This window comes from Psammomys obesus, unplaced genomic scaffold (assembly GCF_907164565.1).
Source record: "Psammomys obesus unplaced genomic scaffold, mPsaObe1.curated_primary_1811, whole genome shotgun sequence".
In the NCBI taxonomy this organism is placed as follows: Eukaryota; Metazoa; Chordata; class Mammalia; order Rodentia; family Muridae; genus Psammomys; species Psammomys obesus.
Window position 1 is genome coordinate 6,531,780 of NW_026596244.1, and position 23,054 is coordinate 6,554,833.

The window sequence follows — 23,054 nt, forward strand, 5'->3', positions numbered from 1 at the left end:
ATTTCTTTAAGTGTTTCTCTGCCACTTGATATTCCTCTGTTGAGAATTCTGTTTTGTTCTGTACCCAATTTTTTAATTTTTTTTTCTTTTTAGTGATTAATTTCTTGAGTTTTTTTCATATTCTGTATATTAGCCCTTTGTCAGATGTAGAGTTGGTGACGATCGTTTCAAAGTCTGTAGGCTGTCTTTTTGTTCTGTTGATAGTTCTTTAAACCCAGAGAGTAGTGTGTCTCTGGGTCCTGAACCAAAAAAAAAAAAAAAGGAAAAAGAAAAAATAACCATAGCAAAAATACTTATTCTTAGAGTAATGGTGTTTAGCCCCTAAACCTACAACAGGTCAACATGTAAAAAAGAAAAGACTGTAAAGTATTCAGTTCTAAATGGAACATCTGTATCAGGCATATCCTCAGGACTCAGGGGTCATTTCAGAAAAGGAAGTGAAAATGTTGTAGAGCCAGAGGCAGTGGACTTCCACATTAACTGGTATTACTGTATTTGACAATGTACTTGTGAACTAAGAGCAGCTGTGTGCATGCACAAGAACTACACATCAAGCCAGCCAAAAGTTCATCATGGAAGGAAGGAGGATGAGTAGTTTATAGATTCCCCATTGCAGCTGATAGCTAATGAGAAATAAATCAGTTTTCTTCATAGACGGGAACTCTGAGGGGACCCACTTGCTCAACACCTTGACCTACTTCCAAGCACATACAAACAACACTAGCGGAATCAATGGTTTTATTTTATTTTATTTTATTTTTAATTTTTTATTAATTATACTTTATTCATTTTGTATCCCCCCATAAGCCCCTCCCTTCTCCCCTCCCGATCCCACCCTCCCTCCCCTTTCTGCATGCATGCCACTCCCCAAGTCCACTGATAAGGGAGGTTCTCCTCTTCTTTCTGATCTTAGTCTATCAGTTCTCATCAAAAGTGGCTGCATTGTCCTCTACTGTGGCCTGGTAAGGCTGCTCCCCCCTCAGGGGGAAGTGATCAACGAGCAGGCCAATCAGATTATGTCAGAGGCAGTCCCTCTTCCCATTACTATGGAACCCACTTGGACACTGAACTGCCATGGGCTACACCTGTGCAGGGGTTCCAGGTTATCTCCACAAATAGTCCTTGGTTGGAGTATGATTTTCTGGGAAGTTCCCTGTGTTTAAATTTTCTTGTTCTGTTGCTGTTCTTGCGGAGTTCCCATCCCCTCCAGCTCTTACTATTTCCCACTTCTTACATAAAATTCCATTCATGCTGCCCATCAGTTGGCTATCAGGCTCAGCATCTGCTTTGACAGTCCATGCTGCAGAAGCTTTCAGAGGCCCTCTGTGGCAGGTTCCAAGGTTGTTTCTTATTTTCTTTTTCTTCTGATGTCCATCCTCTTTGCCTTTCAGGATGGGGATTGAACATTTTAGTTAGGGTCCTCTCTTTTGCTTAGTTTGTTTAGATGTACAGATTTTAGTGGGTTTATTCTATATTGTATGTTTATATGAATGAGTATATACCATGTGTGTCTTTTTGCTTCTGAGACAACTCACTCAGGATGATCCTTTCCAGGTCCCACCATTTACCTGCAAATTTCATGATTTCCTTATTTTTCATTGCTGAGTAATACTCCATTGTATAGATGTACCACAGTTTCTACATCCATTCTTCAGTTGAGGGGCATCTGGGTTGTTTCCAGCTTCTGGCTATTACAAATAAAGCTGCTACAAACATGGTTGAGCAAATGTCCTTTTTGTGTACTTGTGCCTCTTTTCGGTATATGCCTAGGAGTGGTATGGCTGGATCTTGAGGAAGCTCTATTCCTAGTTGCCTGAGAAAGCGCCAGATTGATTTTCAGAGTGGTTGTACCAGTTTACATTCCCACCAGCAGTGGAGAAGGGTTCCCCTTTCTTCACAACCTCTCCAGCATTTGTTGTCCCTTGAGTTTTTTATCTTGGCCATTCTGATGGGTGTAAGGTGAAAGCTCAGTGTTGTTTTGATTTGCATTTCCCTAATGGCTAATGAGGTTGAGCATTTCTTTAAGTGCTTCTCTGCCATTCGATATTCTTCTACAGACAATTCTCTCTTTAGCTCTGTTCCCCATTTTTTAAGTGGATTACTTGGTTTATTGCTTTTCAGCTTGTTTAGTTCTTTATATATATTGGAAATGAGTCCTCTGTCAGATAAAGGGTTGGTGATGATTCTTTCCCAATCTGTAGGCAGTCGCTCTGTACTATAGAGCAACAGTTATAAAAACTGCATGGTACTGGCATATAAACAGAATGGTGGATCAATGGAATCGAACAGAAGACCCAGAAATAAACCCACACACTTATGGACACTTGATTTTTGACAAAGATGCCAAAACCATACAATGGAAAAAAGATAGCATCTTCAACAAATGGTGCTGGTCCAACTGGATGTCTACATGTAGACAAATGCAAATAGATCCATACTTATCACGCTGCACAAAACTGAAGTCCAAGTGGATCAAAGACCTCAACATAAAACCGAACACATTAAATCGGCTAGAAAAACAAGTGGGGAATACCCTAGAACTCATTGGTACAGGAGAAAACTTCCTGAACAGAGCACCAACAGCACAGGCTCTAAGAGCAACAATCAATAAATGGGACCTCATGAAATTGAAAAGCTTCTGTAAAGCAAAGGACACTGTCATCAAAACAAAGCGACTGCCTATTTTATTATTTTTTTTTAGGAACACAAAGTTTAGAGGGAAAAGTGGTAGTGAGGATAATGGATCAATCAGAGAGGAAGAAAATGGGGTAGATTGGAGCAAAATGCATTACATGAATATACAGATTTCTGAAACAATAAAACATCAAAATTAAAAAAAAATGAAATTGGAATCAAGTGAATAAATCAGGCAGAGAAAGACAATGCCATGCATTCTGAGGATACTCCATCTGAGAATAAAAGTAAGTGCTAAAGGCTTGGGAGAAAAGTTAAAGACTACAAGTCCTATAATAGATATAAACTCAGTATGTCCTAGCATCCTTCAGCACAGTGGACATTGCTCACAGCCTGTTGGAGTTTCTAGAAATACAAAAACCCACAGACTAAACAGGTCATTTTCTTTTTTATTTTCTTTTAATTTTTCTTATCAGCTACATTTTATTAACTCTGTATCCCAGCTGTATCCCGCTCCTTCATTCCCTCCCAATAACTCCCTCCCTCCCTCATCTCCACCGTGCCCCTTTACAAATCCACTGATGGGGGGGACCTCCTCCCCATTCATCTGATCCTGCTTTATCAGGTATCTTCAGCACTGGCTGCAAAGCCCTCCTCTGTGGCCTAACAGGACTGCTCCTCCCTTGGGGGGTGGGGAGGTCAAAGAGCCAGCCATTGAGTTCCTGTTAGAAATAGTCCTTGTTCCCCTCACTATGGGAAACCAATTGGTTACTGAGCTACCACAGCCTTCATCTGAGCAGAGGTTCTAGGTTATATCCATACATGGTCCTTGGTTGAATGTCAGTCTCAGAAAAGACCCTGTGCCCAGATATATTTGGACCTTGTGGAGCTCCTATCCTTTCCCCATCATACTAACTCCCCTTCTTTCATAAGATTCCCTGTACTCTGCTGAAGGTTTGGTTATGAGTCTTTGTATCTGCTTTGAAAACACTGCTAGTTAGAGTCTTTCACATGCCCTCAGTAGACTCCACTCTCTTGATTATCTTTTTTAGGTGTATAGATTTCATTATGTTTATCATATCTTATAGGTCTATATAAGTGAGTATACACCATGTTTGTCTTTGTCCTTCTGGGATATTTCACTCAGAATGATCTTTTCTAGATCCCACCATTTGCCTGCAAATTTCATGATTTCCTCCTTTTTGATTGCTGAGTACTATTCCATTGTGTAAAAATACCACAATTTCTATACCCATTCCTCCATTGATGGACATCAGGGTTGTTTCCAGGTTCTGGCTATTACAAATAAATTTGCTATAAACATGGTTGAGCAAGTGTCCCTTTTGTGTACTTGAGCAAACTTTGGGTATATACCTAGCAGTGGTATAGCTGGGTTTTGAGGAAGCACTATTCCTAATTGTCTTAGAAAGCGCCAGATAGATTTCCAAAGTGGTTGTACCAGTTTACATTCCCACCAGCAGTGGAGGCGGGTTCCCCTTTCTCCACAACCTCTCCAGCATGTGTTGTCCCTTGAGATTTTCCTCTTGGCCATTCAGATGGGTTTGAGGTGAAATCTCAGGGTCGTTTTTGATTTGCATTTCCCTGATGGCTAATGAGGTTGAGCATTTCTTTAAGTGTTTCTCTGCCATTCGATATTCCTCTGTCGAGAATTCTCTGTTTAGCTTTATTCCCCATTTTTTAATTGGATAACTTGGTTTGCTGCTTTTCAGTTTCTTTATATATACTCGATATTAGTCCTCTGTCAGATAAAGGGTTAGTGAAGATTCTTTCCGAATCTGTAGGCAGTCGTTTTGTTTTGATGATGGTGTCTTTTGCTTTACAGAAGCTTTTCTGTTTCATGAGGTCCCATTTATTGATTGTTACTCATAGAGGCTGTGCTGTTGGTGTTCTGTTCAGGAAGTTGTCTCCTATGCCAATGAGTTCTAGGCTGTTCCCCACTTTTTCTTCTAACAGATTTAGAGTATCTGGTTTTATGTTGAGGTCTTTGATCCAGTTGGACTTTAGTTTTGTGCAGGGTGATAAATATGGATATATTTGCATTTTTTGCATGTAGACATCCAGATGGACCAGCACCATTTGTTGAAGATGCTGTCTTTTTTCCATTGAATGGTTTTGGCTGCTTTGTCAAAAATCAAGTATTCATAGGTGTGTGGGTTTATTTCTGGGGCTTCTATTCGATTCCATTCATCCTCCTTTCTGTTTTTATGGCAATACCATGCAGTTTTTATTACTATTGCTCTGTAGTATAGCTTGAGATCGGGGATGGAGATACCTCCAGATGATCTGTTGTTGTACAGGATTGTTTTGGAGATTCTGGGTTTTTTGTTTCTCCATATGAAGCTGAGAATCTTTTTTTCAAGGTCTATAAAGAATTGAGTTGGTATTTTGATGGGAATTGCATTGAAACTGTAGATTGCTTTTGGCAGGATGGCCATTTTCACAATGTTAATCCTACCAATCCATGAGCACGGGAGATCTTTCCATCTTCTGTTATCTTCTTCAGTTTCTTTCTTCAGAGACTTGAAGTTTTTCTCAAACAGGTCTTTCACTTGCTTGGTTAGTGTCACCCCAAGGCACTATATATTATTAGTGGCTATTCTGAAGGGTGTTGTTTCCCTAATTTCTTTCTTGGCCCTTTTGTTTTTGGTATACAGGAGGGCTTCTGATTTTTTTTTTTTTAGTTGATTTTGTATCCTGCCACTTTGCTGAATGTGTTTATCTGCTGGGGGAATTCTCTGGTTGAATTTTGGGGGTTGCTCATATATACTATTATATCATCTGCGAATAGTGACACTTTGACCTCTTCCTTTCAGATTTGTATCCCCTTGATCTTCTTTAGTCTTATTGCTCTGGCTAAGACTTCAAGTATTATGTTGAAGAGGTATGGAGAGAGTAGGCAGCCTTATCTTTTCCCTGATTTCAGTGGGATTGATTTAAGTTTCTCTCCATTGAGTTTGATGTTGGCTATAGGCTTGCTGTATTATTGCCTTTACTATGTTTAAATATGTGCCTTGTATCTCTGATCTCTCCAAGACTTTAAACATGATTGGGTGTTGGACTTTGTCAAATGCTTTTTCAGCATCTAAGGAGATGATCATGTGGTTTTTCTCCTTCAGTTTTTTTATGTGGTGGATTACATTGATGGATTTCCATATGTTGAACCACCCTTGCATGCCTGGGATGAAGCCTACTTGGTCGTGGTGGATGATATCTTTGATGTGTTCTTGGATTCGGTTTGCAAGTATGTTATTGAGTATTTTTGCGTCAATGTTCATAAGAAAGATAGGTCTGAAGTTCTCATTTTTTGTTGTGTCTTTGTGTGGTTTAGGTATCAGGGTGACTGTTGCTTTATAGAATGAGTTTGGTAATGTACCTTCTGTTTCTATTTTGTGGAATAGTTTGAGGAGAATTGGTGTTAGCACTTCTTTGAAGGTCTGGTAGAATTCTGCACTGAAACCATCTGGCCCAGGCCATTTATTGGAGGGAAGACGGTGAACGACTGCTTCAATTTCCTTGGGGGATATAGGGCTATTCAGTCTTTCTACCTTATCTTGACTTAATGTTTGAAGATAGAATCTATCAAGAAAATTGTCCATTTCTTTAGGTTTTCAAATTTTGTGGCATATAGGCTTTTGTAGTATGACCTAATGATTTTTTGAATTTCCTCTGGGTCTGTAGTTATGTCACCCTTTTCATTTCTGATTTTGCTGATTTGGATAGATTCTCTCTGCTTTTTAGTTAGTTTGGCTAAGGGTTTGTCTATCTTGTTGATTTTCTCAAAGAACCAGCTTTTTGTTTCATTGATTCTTTGAATAGTTTTATTTGTTTCTAATTGATTGATTTCAGCCCTGAGTTTGATTATTTCCAGCTGTCTACTTCTCTTGGGTGTATCTGCTTCTTTTTTTTCTAGGGTTTTCAGTTGGGCCATTAAGTTGTTTCTATGTGATTGTATGAATTTTTTCTTGCAGGCACTTAGTGCTATAAATTTTCCTCTAAGCACTGCTTTCAATGTGTCCCATAAATTTGGGTATGTTGTGCCTTCATTTTCATTGAATTCTAGGAAGTCTTTAATTTCTTTCTTTATTTCTTCCTTAATCCAGCTTTCGTTGAGTAACAATTTGTTCAGTTTCCATGAGCATGTAGGTTTTTTATTATTTCTGTTGTTGTTGAGGTCCAGCTTAAGTCCATGGTGGTCAGATAGAATACAAGAGATTATTTCAATCTTTTTGTATCTGTTGAGGCTTGCTTTATGACCAACTATATGGTCTATTTTGGAGAAGGTTCCATGAGGTGCTGAAAAGAAGGTATACTCTTTTGAGTTTGGATGAAAAGATCTATAGACGTCTATTAGGTCCATTTGATTTAGGGTCTCTGTAAATGTTTTTATTTCCCTATTTGTTTTCTGTCTAGTTGATCTGTCCCTTGGTGAGAGTGGAGTGTTGAAGTCTCCCACTATTAAGGTATTAGGATCAATGTGTGATTTAAGCTTTAATAATGTTTCATTTACGAATGTTGGTGTTTTTGCATTTGGGGCATAGATATTCAAGATTGTGATTTCCTCTTGGTGGATTTTTCCTTTGATGAGAATATAGTGGCCCTCATCTTTTTTTTATTAACTAGGGTTGAAAGTCTGTTTTATTAGATATTAGGATGGCTACTCCAGCTTGTTTTCTGGAACCATTTACTTCAAAAACATTTTTCCAGCCCTTTACTCTGAGGTAGTGTTTATCTTTGTTGCATAGGTGTGTTTCTTGGATGCAACAGAATGTTGGATCCTGTTTCATCAACTATTCTGTTAGTCTGTGTCTTTTTATTGGGGAGTTGAGTCGATTGATGTGGATAGAGACTAGTGACCAACAATTGTTACTTACTTTTGATGTGGGGTTGGTGGTGTCACTGAGTTTCTTTGCTTGTATTTTTTTTGTGTGTGTAGTTATCTATTTCCTCTGTTTCCTTAGATGTAGTTGTTTTCTTTGGTTTGGAGTTTCCCTTCTAGTAACTTCTGTAGAGCTGGGTTACTATGTAGATATTGTTTAAATTTGGTTTTGTTATGTAATATTTTGAATTCTCAGTCTATGTTGATTGAAAGTTTTGCTGGGTATAGTAGTCTGGGTTGGAATCTGTGGTCCCTTAAGGACTGTATGATTTCTGTCCAGGCCCTTCTGGCTTTCATAGTTTCTGTTGAGAAATCTGGTGTGATTCTGATAGGTCTACCTTCATATGTTACTTGGCCTTTTTCCCTTGCTGCTTTTAATATCTTTTCTTTGTTCTGTAGGTTCAGTGTTTTGACTATGATGTGACGTGAAGAATTTCTTTTCTGGTCTAGTCTAGTTGGTGTTCTGTAGGCCTCTTGTATGTTTATGGCCATCTCCTTTTTAAGTTGGGAAAGTTTTCTTCTATAATTTTCTTGAAAATATTTTCTGGACCTATGAGCCTGATGTCTTCTTTTTCTTCTACTACTATCATTCTTAGATTTTGTCTTTTCATGGTATCCTTGATTTCTTGGATGTTTTGTGTTTGGAACTTTTCTGATTTTATTTTTTCTTTGAGAGATGTGTCAATTTCCGTAAGTGTATCTTCGGCTCCTGGGATTCTTTCTTCCATCTCTTGTATTCTGTTGGTGATACTTACCTTTTAATTCCTGATCTTTTCTCTATGTTCTCCAGCTCCTGGTTTTTCTCTATTTGTGTTTTCTTTATTGATTCTAATTCTGTTTTCATGTCTTGCACCATTTCCTTCATCTCTTTGAATGTGGAGTCCTGCTTTTCAATGACAGCTTCTATTTTTTTGTCTGTTTCCTTTCTATGTATCACTAATTGTGCCTCTACTTCTTTGGCTATAATTGCTTGTATTTCTATGAGAGCTTTGTTCATTTCTTCTTTATTTGCCTTCATTTCTGTGGACATTTCCTAGAGAGCTTTGTTCATTTCTTCTCTGTTTGCCTCAATTTTCGTGGACATTTCTCTGAGAGCTCTATTTATTTCCACTTTGTCTCGATTTCTTTGGTTATTTCTCTGAAGGCTTTATTCATTTCATCTTTATGGGCCTCTAATAGCTGGAGAAACATAGTTTTGAGGTCATTTTCTTGTATATCTAGTGAATTGAATTGTCCATTGTTTTGTGGGGTTGCTGGTGAGGTCATTATGTCCTGATTTTTGTAGGGAGTGTTCCTTCCTCTGCCTCTAGCCATCTTGTTATTTATAACCCTCACTGTTTGTTCCTCGAGTTTGTATTTGGGGCTATGATCCTCTCTTTCTGTTTTCTGGACTGTTCTTTCTGGAAAATGAGAGAGGTTCACTGGTTTGGGAGTGTGCGCTGTGGTTTCAGTTTTGCCTAAGTAAGGAATGTGACGCTGGTGCTATTTGCATGAGCTTTTAGTGGGCACCATGTGCATGTGCGGATTCTCTGACTATTGCAGTGGCCTGCAGGCCACTATAATGCAGTTCTATCTGAGATCCAGGGATTCTTTGCCTGGATTATACTGGTGGACCCACAAGGCAGAGGCTTCAACGTTGGGGTCACTATCCCAGGAATCCCTATGATGCCCACTCTAGGGGTGTGGCTGGCAGGGATCTCATCTGGTTGCTTCTGTGGAGAGGCTCTGGGTCTAGGGCAAACTCTCCCTAGAAGGCTCACTCACTCTCTTGCAGGACCAGTTGGAATGCACAGGGGTTCCCCTTGCTCTCTACTCTCTGATTTGGTCCTGCTCTGGAAAATGCGCAGGTAGGCTAACAGTCAGCTCTGTGACACTCTGGCCGCATGATTCGGTGTCCACCTTTCCTGTGTGCTGCCTCTCTGTCCTTTCCCTCTGCCAGGAGGTATTATGTTGACTGGTCCTGGGGTAGAAAGATTTAGGTTGAGTGTTCTCAATCCCAGATCCCGGGTTCAGATCTCTCTGTTAGAAGCAGCCTGGTAGTAGAACCTATGTTTGCTTATCCGGAGAGAGTACCAGGTAGGGTTGAGTGTCCTCAGATCCAGAGCTTGGGTTTCTCTGCCAGGGGTCGCTGGGTGAGCTGGAGAGGGAGTGCTGTGTCCTTGGCAGGCTGCCTGTCTGTCCTTCCCCTCCGCTAGGGCAAGCTTATGGAGGTGCTCTCAGGTGAGTGCCAGAGGGGTTGGGACTTTTCAATCCAGATCCTGAACCGGGGTTTCTCTGCCAGGGGTTGGAGGGCCACTGGTGTTAGGACTTGCTGCTAGACCTTATTGTGCTGGACCCAGGATAATCTCAGGACATGTTGAATGACCACAGTCTCAGATCCCAAGCTGAAGTTTGTTTGCTAGGATCAGCTGGCAGCACTGGGGTCCCAGCACTGTGAAGCTGCTGTGTGCCTCTTTATCCTTCTGCTCTGCCATGGCAGGGTTATGGCAGTGTTTGGGGGAGTGCCTGAGAGGATTGGGTTTTCTCAGCCCCGATCTCGGGTTGGGGTACAGACAATGTGGTCTCTGGTAAGTTCTGCTGGACGCATCCTGCCTCCTCTGCAGAGGGAGTAGGGATTTTGAACTGGGCACGCAGCAGATCTCTGCGTGTGGTAGGAGCTCAGTTGTGATGGTGGCGAGTACCCGTGGTCAGAGAGACCTTCCAGGGAAAGACTGGGTGACCTGTGATCAGACTCGCAACTTTCCTTCCCCGTGGGGTTTTCTTGCAGCTGGGATTCCCAGGCTCTGGCACCCTTGTGCCCACCAATCAGCCTGGGAAAGTGATCAGGACACACAGGCTTGTAGCTCCCACCTGGAGACCCAAAGCCCGCATTACCCAGGATCTCTTCGGGGTTTTGGCTGGGCTGCCAGAGAGTGGACCCAACCAATTCCCATGTTGTGGGAGCCTCCCCTCACCTGGGAAACACGATCAATCGCTGTAGTTTTAGGGCCCAGAGTTCAGTCTCCTGGTCACTGCATGGAGAGTGTTGTCCCACTTCTCAGACACAGTGTTCTCCTGGCACTGCCATCTTGGCCCCCCCTACAAATATATCTAAACAGGTCATTTTCAGAAGGTACAAATATCATTTTTGATGATGTTTACAATATTTATTCATGTGTACCCACACATATTTATGACTAAAATAAGAAAAATTATAAAATTTATTAAAGACTTAAGTGTAAGATTTGAAATCACAAGATCATAAAAATAAAATGTTGAAAAAGTTTTGGACATACTTAATTATATTAAATTATTTTCTGATCATTTTCCTAATAGCCCAAGGAAGAAAAGCAAAAGTTTGGACACATTAAATGGTATCAGACAACAGACCCAATGTTTCTTAACAGCAAAGAAAAAAATCAATATATTACAAAGGCAACCTCCAGATTAGAAAAAAAAAAAATACATGAAAACCTTTTACCTGACAAAGAGTTAATGCCAAAGCATACAAGAAACTTACATAAGCCAGTAACAAAATCTTTAAAAAACAATTAAAAAGGCAAAAATATGTAAGTAATGCAAATAGTGAGAAGTCACTTATAGACCAGCAAGTGTACTGAGAGGGCTAAACATAATTCATTGAAGTGCTGAGGGAATTTTCAAAGAGAAATGCAAATTAAAACGAAAGGACACTACTGTAGACTTGTTAGGATAATCATGACCAAAAAGAGAAAGGATAGTGCTATTTGTGAGGCCATAGAGAATGGACAGCCCAATGCACGCTGGGTAGAAATGCACACTGAAGTACATCCTGTGGAGTAAAACAAATTGGGAAAAGAGAGAATGATTTCACTAATGAAAAAAAAAAAAAAACTAAAATTGTTGATCTCAAGAAACTTAAGAATACTATGATGTTTCAGAAGCTGAGCAGAAGGCTTCAGAGGTAGACAGGGAAACACTGGTTCATAAGGACTATAATTATATAGGTACAATTACATAGGTAAATGGGAGAAGAAAATTCTGGTGTACTATTTCACAGAAGAGAAGCTATAGTTTATAGTACTGTTGTAAATTTCAAAATAGTTATGAGGGGATTTTTAATGATCTTAGAATGATGGAATGTTTTATAAAAAAGGGTACATCGATACCAAAATATGATAAATGTAAACATTTATCGAAGTATTTCATATTTTGATGTCATATTATATATCATATATAAATTATATATATGTATATATTTGATAAGGTTTAACAAGTCAAAAAAATAAATGTGCCAGGTTGATTCTAGGCTGTAAAGGAGGATGAAGAACAAATACACTACTGTCCTGTCCATTAAATCCTGCTGGAATACAAATTTCTTATCAAACAAATTCAGAAACGAAAGCCTTAAAAATAGGCCTTTGAATATATTACCTCATGTAAAATTCTAAAGATGTAGACAAAAATAGATTTTTGTGGTAGTGGTTTTCATAACTCCTCATAAAATATCTGCCTAATTAGAACAATAAAATTCATAAAATATTTCAAATAAAAATAATTTTATCCTGTTAGAAATAGTCCGTGTTCCCCTTACTTTGGAAAACTACTTGGTTACTGAGCTACCACAGGCCACATCCGAGCAGAAGTTCTAGGTTATATCCATAGATGGTCCTTGGTTGAGTAAAGGGCAGGCTGTTTGACCCCCACCCCAGGGGAGGAGCAGTCTGTTAGGCCACAGAGGAGGACTTTGCAGCCAGCCCTGAAGATACCTGATAAAACAGGGTCAGATGAAAGGGGAGGAGGTCCTCCCCTATCAGTGGACTTGGAAAGGGGCAGGGAGGAGACCAGGGAGGGAGTGTGGGGTTGGGGAGGGAATGAGGGAGCGGGATACAGCTGGGACACAGAATTAACAAAATGTAACTAAAAAGAAAAATAAAATAAAAAAATGAAAAAAATATAGTAATAAAAATAGAAAAAAATAATTTTATCACATAGCCATATGAAAAAGAAAACTGAAAAAAGATGACCATCAGTGAATTTTAAGACAATGACAAGTTGAAATTGTCAACAAAATGAATATGTCTTTCTCAAAAACAGTCATTATCAGTCCAGGTTGCTGTAACTGTCCAGTTGCATAATGCTAACCTGACAGTGCTCAAACCATTTGTTGTACAAAACTAGTTTTATTTGGCAAATTCATTTGGGGCAGGCACCTGAATCACATTAGCAATTATAAACCATGTACTACACATTTCCTACACTTGCTGTGGCATATTCTCTATTAGAAACATGCCTAGTCTCCTCCGGAGGGAACCATAGAATAAAAAAGAATCTCACTGGAAATGTGTATCAAGAATTGCCACTCGATTACACCGTCATGCATCACAGGTCTGCTGTTCAGAGGCTTTGTGCCTCCCTTCAAATCACTAGCTTTTGAGGATCTCTACATCAGTCCCTCAAAATGGAATGTCCTGAAAGCTGGCATTTGAATCATAAAAGGAGATGAATACCATATTACAAGAATCAGTGCAAGGAAGTCCTGCCACTTCACTCCTTCGGCCTTCCTAGTACTTTTCTAGCCTTCCACAAATAAAGCCCAGGCTCTGTACTTTCAAAGATTAATCGTTCTGCAAAATGTTGTGCAACAGCAAGATAAAAATTAAATAAAGGCTGATGCCAAAAGGATTTGCTGCTTTATTTTGTGACATAAAGAACAGCAACAACAAAAGTCTGGCACTGGTCTTGCTTTCTTTCAAACTATCATGAGGCAGAAACTACTCTCGATACTCCAAATACAAATCAAATATATAATCCTATCCTGCTCCTCAAAATATGTGGGGGACTCATTCTGCTGAATGCATTGAGGTCACACATAAACACACGTACACACACACACACACACACACACACACACACACACACTGCAAAAACAGAGTGAGCAGGATTTGATATACTCCAGTGTTTGCACAATGACATCAATATGAAAAGAGAATAAATTTTGGATTATTGGCATATGTTTACAAACTTTATTTTATTTGCCTTTCATTTAGTTATTTATTTTATGGTGCTGGGATAGACAACATAGGTCCTTAGCATGCTCACCCAACAGTAAGCTACACCACAGCTCATATTTTGTTCTGAAATAAATATAGAGAAATATCATCAGCAGTTCTTTATTCAAAGTTAAGTTATCACCATTTGGACTTTATTGTGACCTATTCTTACAGTTCCTGCTTTTGTATTATCTATATCATCTTCTAATGGGGCAATATATTTACAAACAGAAGAGCTGTCTTACATATCACCTTTTAAATTATATATAATCTGCCAACTATATTGAAATGTAAATGAAATGATGGTTTGAATAAAAATGGCCCCCATAGGCTAACATATCTAAGTGTTTGGTTCCCAGCTAATGTACTGTTTAGGAAGGATGAGGAGATATATCTTTGCCACCGGACTTTGAGCTTTCAAAAGCCCACACCAGGCACCATCTCCATCTCCCTCTACCTCCATTTTTCAGATCAGATATAAGCTCTCAGCTACTATTCCAATGCCATGACTGTCTGCCTGTATAATGCTTCCCAACATGACCATTGACTAACGCTATAAAACTGTGACGAAGTGCTAATTAAATGCTTTCCTTCATAAGTTGCCTCACTCACGGTGTCTCACATGAGGGCTTCGAAACAGATGTTGAGACTCCTAGCAAACTTTGGGCAGTGTTCAGGGAATCTTATGGAAGAAGGGGGAGATAGAAAGACCTGGAGGGGACAGAAGTTCCACTATGAGAGCAACAGAGTCAAAATGAAAATAAAAAATAAAAACTGAACTCTGGGGGCCCTGCAGAGGCTGATACTCAAACCAAGGACCATTCATGAACAGGATATAGACACTCTGCCCAGTTGTAGCTCATGGCAGCTCAGACTCCAAGTGGGTTCCCTAGTAAGGGGAGCAGGGGCTGTCTCTTACATGAACTCAGTGGCCAGCTCTTTGCTCACCTCCCCCTGAGGGACATAGCCTTGCCAGGCCACAGAGGAAAATGATGCAGCAAGCCTTAAAGAGACCTGATAAGCTAGGGTCACATAGAAAGGAAGGAGGTCCTCCTCTATCAGTGGACTAGGGGAGGGGCATAGGTGGAGAAGAGGGAGGTAGGGTGAGTCTGAAAAAAGACAACGGAGGGGGCTGCAGTGCCGATACAAGATAGATAAATTGTAATAAATGATAATAATAAAGAAAATGAATTGAAAACAAGAAAAAACTAAAGAAAAAAGTCATCATACCACAGAAAAAGAGCGGTAATGAAGACAATGTTTATATAAGAAAGATGAGTTAGGCAGTGAGGACATTGTCTTTGTCCATAACTATTTGTCTTGAATAATGGGTATTGTCAAAGAAGCATTAAACAAATCAAGTGCCTTCCATACTTATGTTATAGTTGTTTATCATTTGTCATTTAATTATGTTTATGGATGCTCATTATTTTAATATTTCTGCTGTTTCTTTCTATTCTAAGAAATCCTACATAAGCCAGTTTGTGTGTGTGTGTGTGTGTGTGTGTGTGTGTGTGTGTGTGTCTGTGTGTGTAGGGAACACTGAAAATAGTTCCTGTCACCAAAAAGTGCTTGACAGTGTGCAGTGGTTTGCTTTTTTTCACTTGTTGAGCAAAGGGAAAATAAGTATTATTTGGTCAACAGCTGCCTCCTCTTCCCAATGACCATTGCCATAAATGCAAAAACTCAGATACCACATCTTTAAATTTTAAATTTAAAACACTCATTCTAAGACAATAACTTATCCATCTATACATGTATGTTCACAGCACTAGTCACCAGGGCTGAAAATGGGAAAAACCTATTAAAAGACAGTGGCTCATAAAGTATGCCATAGCCATAAAAATTGAATTTCTGTAGATATGTAACATGAACAAACATGCAAAACACACTGAGTGACGCCAGGCCTCCAACTCAGGCTCAAATTCTCTGTATAGTTTAGAGGAGGGAAATGAAATACAAAAACCTGATCATCATTATCGGATAGGGAGAAGAAATGAAACTCACTGTTGGCCCTGGGTTTCTGCTGAGAAGAGATATAAATGTTGGAATGAGGCAGAGTTAACATTTGTCCAACATAAGGGGAAAAAAAGTTTTACTACTTTACATTTCAAAGAAGTTAATTTTATGTTATATGAATAAGCCTCAGTGTTTACAAAGCAATGTTCAAAATTCTATAGCTCAAACAAAATGATATGAGACACTCAGTACTACATACTATTTTGTAGAAATTTAAGTTGTTTTGCAGGGTATGTAATTATTAGCAATTAGAGTGCTCAATCAAGGTTAAGTTGTGAAATAGCATTTACCTTTATTATAGCACATACCAGTTTTGTATTTATTAGTTTTTTTCTCTTTTATTAATTTATTATTTTGATATTAATTATAGTTTATTCACTTTGTATCCCAGCTGTAGCCCACTCCCTCATTCCCATCCAATTTCACCCTCCCTCTCTCATCTCCTCCTATGCCCTTCTCCAAGTCCACTGATAGGGGAGGTCCTCCTCCCCTTCCATCCGACCCTAGCTTATCAGGTCTCATCAGGGCTGGCTGCATTGTCCTCCTATGTGGACTGACAAGGCTGCACCCTCCTCAGGGGGATGTGATATATGTCTCTGCAACAGGAAAACAATTCTTCAAATATCATATATCATATTTTAAAAGTTTATTCTGCAGTTGCTCTTGAATTTTTTCTTTTTTATTGAAAATAATGTTTTCATATAATATATTGGGATTATGGTTCTGTTAGCCCAGCTTTTTCCAGATCCTCCCCTCTGCCACTACAGACAAATCCAGTCTTTCTTTCACTCTCCAATTTAAAAAAATGGGCATATAAAATAATAAAAAAATGAAATGAAAAAAATAAAAAAAAAAACTAATTGGAGTCAGACAAAATGAACACACATAAAGAGGGGGTAAAAGGGCAAAGAAAAAGTACATTTATACAATAGAACATTATTCAGCTATTTAAAATAAAGGAATGTAATTAACATGTAAATAATAGGGCAAGAAAATAATCATCAGTAAGGTGACCCTGACCCCAAAACATAAATATGGTATGCATTCTCTTATATGTCGATGTTGGTTCCTAAGGTTTCAATAGGCAGGACACAGTCTGTGTGAGCACAGGCATAGACTAGTGGACAGGGGAACTGATATGCATCTCCCCAAGGAGAGAACATAGAATGGATAGTTCCATGGATAGTTTTAATTGTTGCCTAGTTACTTTCTTACTCTGATACTGTGCATGACTCATGTGTAACATTTTGATATGAGAGCTGAAAGAGGTCACAGTCACACTGATTGATCAATGTAGCAGCAAACAGAAGAAAGGAGAAAAAGGATTCCCAGTGAGAGATCAGCTAAATCCATTTAGCAAAAGCAGGTTGGCAAATTCGCTTTAGGAAAATAATTTCCTCTTTTTCTTTTTTTTTTTTAAGTTGGAGAGTAAAATAATGTGCTGATATGCTGATTTGCATCAAGTGAAGCATTAAATTTCATGATTTACTTGTTCATGAAAGCATGAGGATTCAGATGCAAAATTCCGTTCACAAAATGATATTTGCAGCACATTTAAATATTCTTATCCATTAGGCCAAAGGGAAAACTGAAGATTAAGCTTCTTACTTTATTGCAATAAATTTTGCCTCCCAGATTATGACCTTCTTTCTTTCAGTTGAAATGCAGCTTCCAAATGTGTCATTGATTTTCTTACAACATAAAAATTCATCTGCACATGAACCAATAGCAAATGGAATTCTACTTCTAAAATTAGATTTGGTTTTCTCAGTTTAGTTGTTAGAATCCTATTATCACTTTTTTTTTTCCTGCCAAGCACATTACCCCAGCACTAGAGCTCATAATGCCTAGAAAAAGTTGTGCCAAAATGTGTTTGTCTTCATTTTGGAATACTGTTGCTTTAGGCATCATTAAATATTCGTTTTTGATGGAATCCATTTGCTTTACTAGCAGTATTTCTCACAGATTCACAGTTTGCACTATTCCATCCACAGTCTCTGAAATAAGCATAATTGGAGTATTAATAACAGAGAGCTCATTTTGTTGGTTAGGGTTATGTCTAATGCCATGACTGTTTGTCTCACTCTGCCTCACGTGACTACAGATGTAGTTGCATTATTGGATGGTACAGATACTTTAAATGGAGAGCCTCTTATGCAGCCTCTTCAGTTTTCCTGAAAAGAATGTTCTGTACTGGGATGGAACTGCTGATATTTGAAGGCCTCAGATGAGGCAACCCACTGGTTGAGCCTGCACTGCCCTAACTGCTCTTTGAGTCTGCAGAACTATGGACTAAATCATCTGCTTAGTCCTGTGCCAGTCATTGCATTGTGGTGAAGACCTGGCCAATCCCGGACTGATGGGTTGGCAAAGTATGCAGCTTTCACGTGTGTCTTATTCTCAAGTGAGTAAGAGAGCATAGTTTGACAAACTGGCGCTCCCACTGTCTGTTTAATGGATTTCATGTTACCTTAATTTGTTGTGATTTTAGTTACAGTGTAGTCATTGATTAGTTTAGCATAATGGCAATCACATCTATTACAACCATTTTTTAAGAAACTTACAAGTACAAGAAATTGACAAAATCAGGAAAAACTCATTTAAATAGCATATCATGTGCACTGTATTATGTAAAAATTCTAATAGGAGAGAAAAATGAATTTTAGATGAAACCATGAGGAAGATTTCAGGAACGTTCAGAAATAATGTCAATAAAATAACAGAATTACAAATACTTAAGCCAGAGTCAGACTCAAAACAGTCTGCAGCAAAGAACAATAAAAACAAATAGAATTGACAAGACCCAAAGGGCATATCTAACAATGCTAGACATCTTTATTTTTAATCTATTAAAACTTTGTTATAGTGGGTTGTCTAGTAAGGGGAATCAGAGGCTGTCTCTGTCATGAACTCACTGGCAGGCTCTGTGATCACCTCCCCGTGGGGGGGGGGTGCAGCCTTGCCAGGCCACAGAGGAAGATGATACAGCCAGTCCTGATAAGATCTGATAGGCTAGGGTCAGATAGAAGGGAAGGAAGACCTCCCCTATCTGTGAACTAGGGGAGGGGCATAGGGGTAAGAGAGAGAAGGAGGATAGGACTGGAAGGAAATGAGGGAGGAGGCTACAAAACGGATACAAAGTGAAGAAATTGTAATAAATAATAAATAAATAAATAAATATTTAAAGAAAACTATGTTTTAAAGGACTTGAAACATGTAAAGAAAGTCTACCAGTCCAAACCTATAAAATACATCTCAGTAAATGTCTCAACAGTTAGAATATCCATTCTGAAGCTGTGGACCTTTAGAATGGAATTTACATTTTCACAATCAGATGTATTTTGTTCACTTATCCACTACCAAAAAATGCTAAATCTATGATACAGGTAAAACCAGAAACACAGTTAGCTTTATTTCTTCTTCACTCTTCAACCATTTATTACTTGTACTTGATCCTTCCTTATCAACTAATATTTATTACCCTTTCTTGTTTTCCTTTCTAAATTTTACAGTGTACCCATGTTTACATATATTCTTATATACATGCATGGAATACATATAGATGATATCCTAGAATCTGAATATTAGAAAGAACAGTTTCTTTCTTTCTGAAATTGTATGACCTATCTTAATATTATATATCCTAATTTCAAATAACTTTAATCAACAAAATTTAAAATTTTGTATTTAGTTTGCAGTCAGTTTAAGAAATGTCTGGAATCTTTCTGTTTTCCTTTCTCAATAGAAATCCTATAACCAACGTGACAATGTAAGAATGAGCCATCAGGAATAGGATGGGTCACGGAGCTATAGCAGTGCCTTCTATTTGATACACTGAGACCCTAATGAGGTTCATCCAGACCATCAGGAGAATTAAAAATAGAAATAGGTACATTGACGAAGGCAAAGTATCACACACAATCAATGACATGTCATGTACAGGAAGGGTGACACCACGCAGAACCTTGTAGAATCAGAAAACCTGCTTCTTGGGAAAGACTATGATTATGAGCTATGATTTCCCTGTGACTGTTTTCCCCTTATGTCTTTGGTTTCTGAAACATAACCAAAAGGAATGTGTGGAGGAAAGGGTTTATTTCAACTTAGAGTTGTAATCCATCGTGGAGGTAAGTCAGCGTAGGAACTCAAGGCAGAAACAGAAGCAGAACCGTGGAGTGCTAGCTGCCCAGCTTGTTTGAACATAGCACCCAGAATCACCTGTAGGGATAACTCCACTCACACTGGGCTCAGCACTCCCACGTCAATAACTAATCAAGAAAAGGCTCCACAGGCTTGCCTGCAGGCTGATGTCATGAAACCATTTTCGCAACTCAAGTTTCTGCCTCTCAGCTGACTCTAACTTTCATTGAGCTGAGAAAGAAAACTAGCCAACACACTGAGTGAGTCTCAGTTTATTATCTGTTTACCAGGTATAATTAATCATTTTGCTTAATTAAAACACGTTCATTCTTAAAACGGCATGGTTTGAAATTTAAATTACATGGTAATTTTAATTATACATAATTAAATACAATATAAAACAAACTGTGGAGTCTGAGATAAGGGAAAAATTTTTATACTATAGTTCATTAAATTGAAGTGTGTAATTGGAGGAGAGCATAGGGAAGGATTCTCAGGGGTTATATAACACTAAATACTATTCAAAAAAGTAATATTGAAACCTACAACACAACTCTAGAAGGTTACATGCACACACACACACATATGAGGTAAAATGTGATAACTCTACAGTTAACACGTTTATAAAAATATTGCGGTCAGGAATGCGTTACTATTATTGCATAATATAATTTTATTTTACATTTTTTTATTTTTTATAATTTATTCACTTTTTATGCTGGTTGTAGCCTCCTCTCTCATTTCTGTCTGTTCCCACCCTCCCTTCCTTCTTCCCTTCCCCCCAATCCTTCTTCCCTAGTCCACTGATGTGTCGGTCCTCCTCCCCCACTCTCTTACCCTAGCCCATTAGGTCTCATCAGGATTGCCTGGATCTTCTTTCTCTGTGGCCTAGTAAAGCCACCAGACCAGAGGGAGGTGATCAACTTTTTAAATATTCATTGGCTAGTGAGGTCCCATAGGACCCTCAAACATTATAAACTAGGGATAAAGCTATTTGTTACTCTCCATAACTTGAAACTAAGACCTCACTCCTGAACATAAGACATAATTGGTTCATTAAAATGAAGACAGAGCAGATATACCTGGGAATGAAGGAAGGTCCAAACAATGCCTGGTCCAACCCAAGACCCACACCATGGGAGAGAACCAGTCTCTGACACTATTAACAATACTGTGCTATGCTTGCAGACAGTAGTCAAACAGTTGTTTTCTGAGAGGCTTAACCGAGTAATCCCTTGAAACGGATGCTGAGACTCACAGGCAAACACTGGGTGAGGTATAGGGAGCCTATGGAAAAGTTTGGGAAGGAGAAAATGACCTGGGGATGACAGGAACTTCACAAGAATACCAATAGAGACAACTGACCAGGGCCAAGTGAGATGTGCTGAGACTGAAGCACCAATCAGGGACCTTGCATGGCCTGAACCTAGGCCCCCTACAAAGATGTAACTGATGGGAAGCACAGGCCTCATGTGGGTTCCCCAATGAGGAGAGCAGGACTTTTTCTGACATGGACTCTCTTGCTAGTTTTTCAGTTACTTCCTTCGGAAGAACTGCCTTGCCAGGCCACAGGGAAAGAGGATATGCTCAGCACTTACATAACTAGAATAACTGGGAGGATGGAAAGGGAGCTCCCCTTTTCTGAGGAATAGGAGAAGGAGGACGGAGAAGAGGGAGGAAGGGTGGGACTAAAAGGTGAGGGATGTGGCTATGACCAGGATGTAAAGTGAATTAATTAATTAATTAAAATGAAGATATGAAGTTTATTGTGACATGAAAGTTTCAGTTCTACTGGATAGGATTCACAGTAGTGGAAGATGTTATGCCTGATACTGTAGGGAAAAAAGTTATCACCTGTCTTAACCATCTGTGAATGATATAAGACAATAATTACTGTTGGACAGTATGTGCCTACTGGTGTAATACTGGCAGAATTGCCATAAGAGTAACCAATCACTGTCTATTTTAAGGTAAATACTGCTCCAGGAGATGAAACCTATCCCAGACACCATTGTTAGGTCAAGAATCTATAACTAGACAGAACAAAGACCCACATGAAGAACATACTACAATTATTCTAAAAAGTTGACATAGTGTACAACCATTTCTAATAGCTTAATGATATAGCCTTAAATCAATGTACCACTGAACCCTCATGAAAGAAGACTTCATTTATAGTAAATGACAATTGACAGCGAGACTCAGAAATTCCCAGTGTAAAGAGAATAACTGGTTATGGAATGCTTAACTCCTTCATACCACTTCCTCCCAAGGCTCAGGATCATTACAAAGTAATGGGAGAAAAGGATGTAAGAGACAATCATGTGATGAGTGACTGTAAAGACACAGCGTTTTCTCAACACAGCTGAGCGGTTGCACATATAAGCTCACCGCAGTTGTAACTGCATGTGTAATTTCTGTGCAAGTCCAAGAGGAACTGCTCCTCGGCAGAGAGAGGGGAGATGAACACAAAGTCCCAGTGACAGCCAGAGAGCTATTGGAAATTGGTGGCTGCTAGAAAAAAGAGTCTGTTCATGCAAACGCGTAGTGCTTGGTTACTTGAATGTGTTTTTATGGATGGCTTAACACCCAAGGACACATGGGCAGCACAATCAACTGGATTAGTGCAGAACTAAAGGATGTAAAGGCAGGCAGCAAAGAAATACAATAGGGCAGAGTTGGTGGAGGGGGTGAGTGTAATCTAAGCTCATCATAAAAAATTCTGAAAGTACTAACAAAACAATAAAAATTAAGAGTTTACTCTAAAGTCTTCTGAAAACTGAAGATGAAAAATCAAAGATAAATATTAGAAAGAAGCACAGATTTGCTTATACAGCAAGTTTTTTTTTTTTTAACTAAGGGCTAAAGAAATAATAAATCAGTAGAAAAACCAGATTATTTTAGTATTTAAGGAAACAAAAATAAAGGAAATTTAAAACAATCAGAAAGTAAATCATGTAAAATAAAACAGATATCAAAGAGATTAAGGACTAAGAGGAGTTCAATGTTTTAATTATCAAAATCTGCATGAGCTAAAGCTATTGTTTGTTGTTCTCTCCCTTTAAAGGAATGATATATCCAAAGGAGTAACAGTAAGGACATAATGGAAATATCCAAATCTTTGTTCATTGTGTATTCTTTTATTTATTTCTTGTTGTTGATGTTGTTTTATTTTTTTTTAATTTTGCACAGTAATGGAATAAGCCTACATACTCATAAATAGGGGAAGAGCAAGAGAAAACAAGGATCAGGAAGAGAAAAAAAAGAGAAAGGAAGGAAGGAGAGAAGAAGAAAAGAAAAAAGAAGGAAAGAAAGAAAGAAAGAAAGAAAGAAAGAAAGAAAGAAAGAAAGAA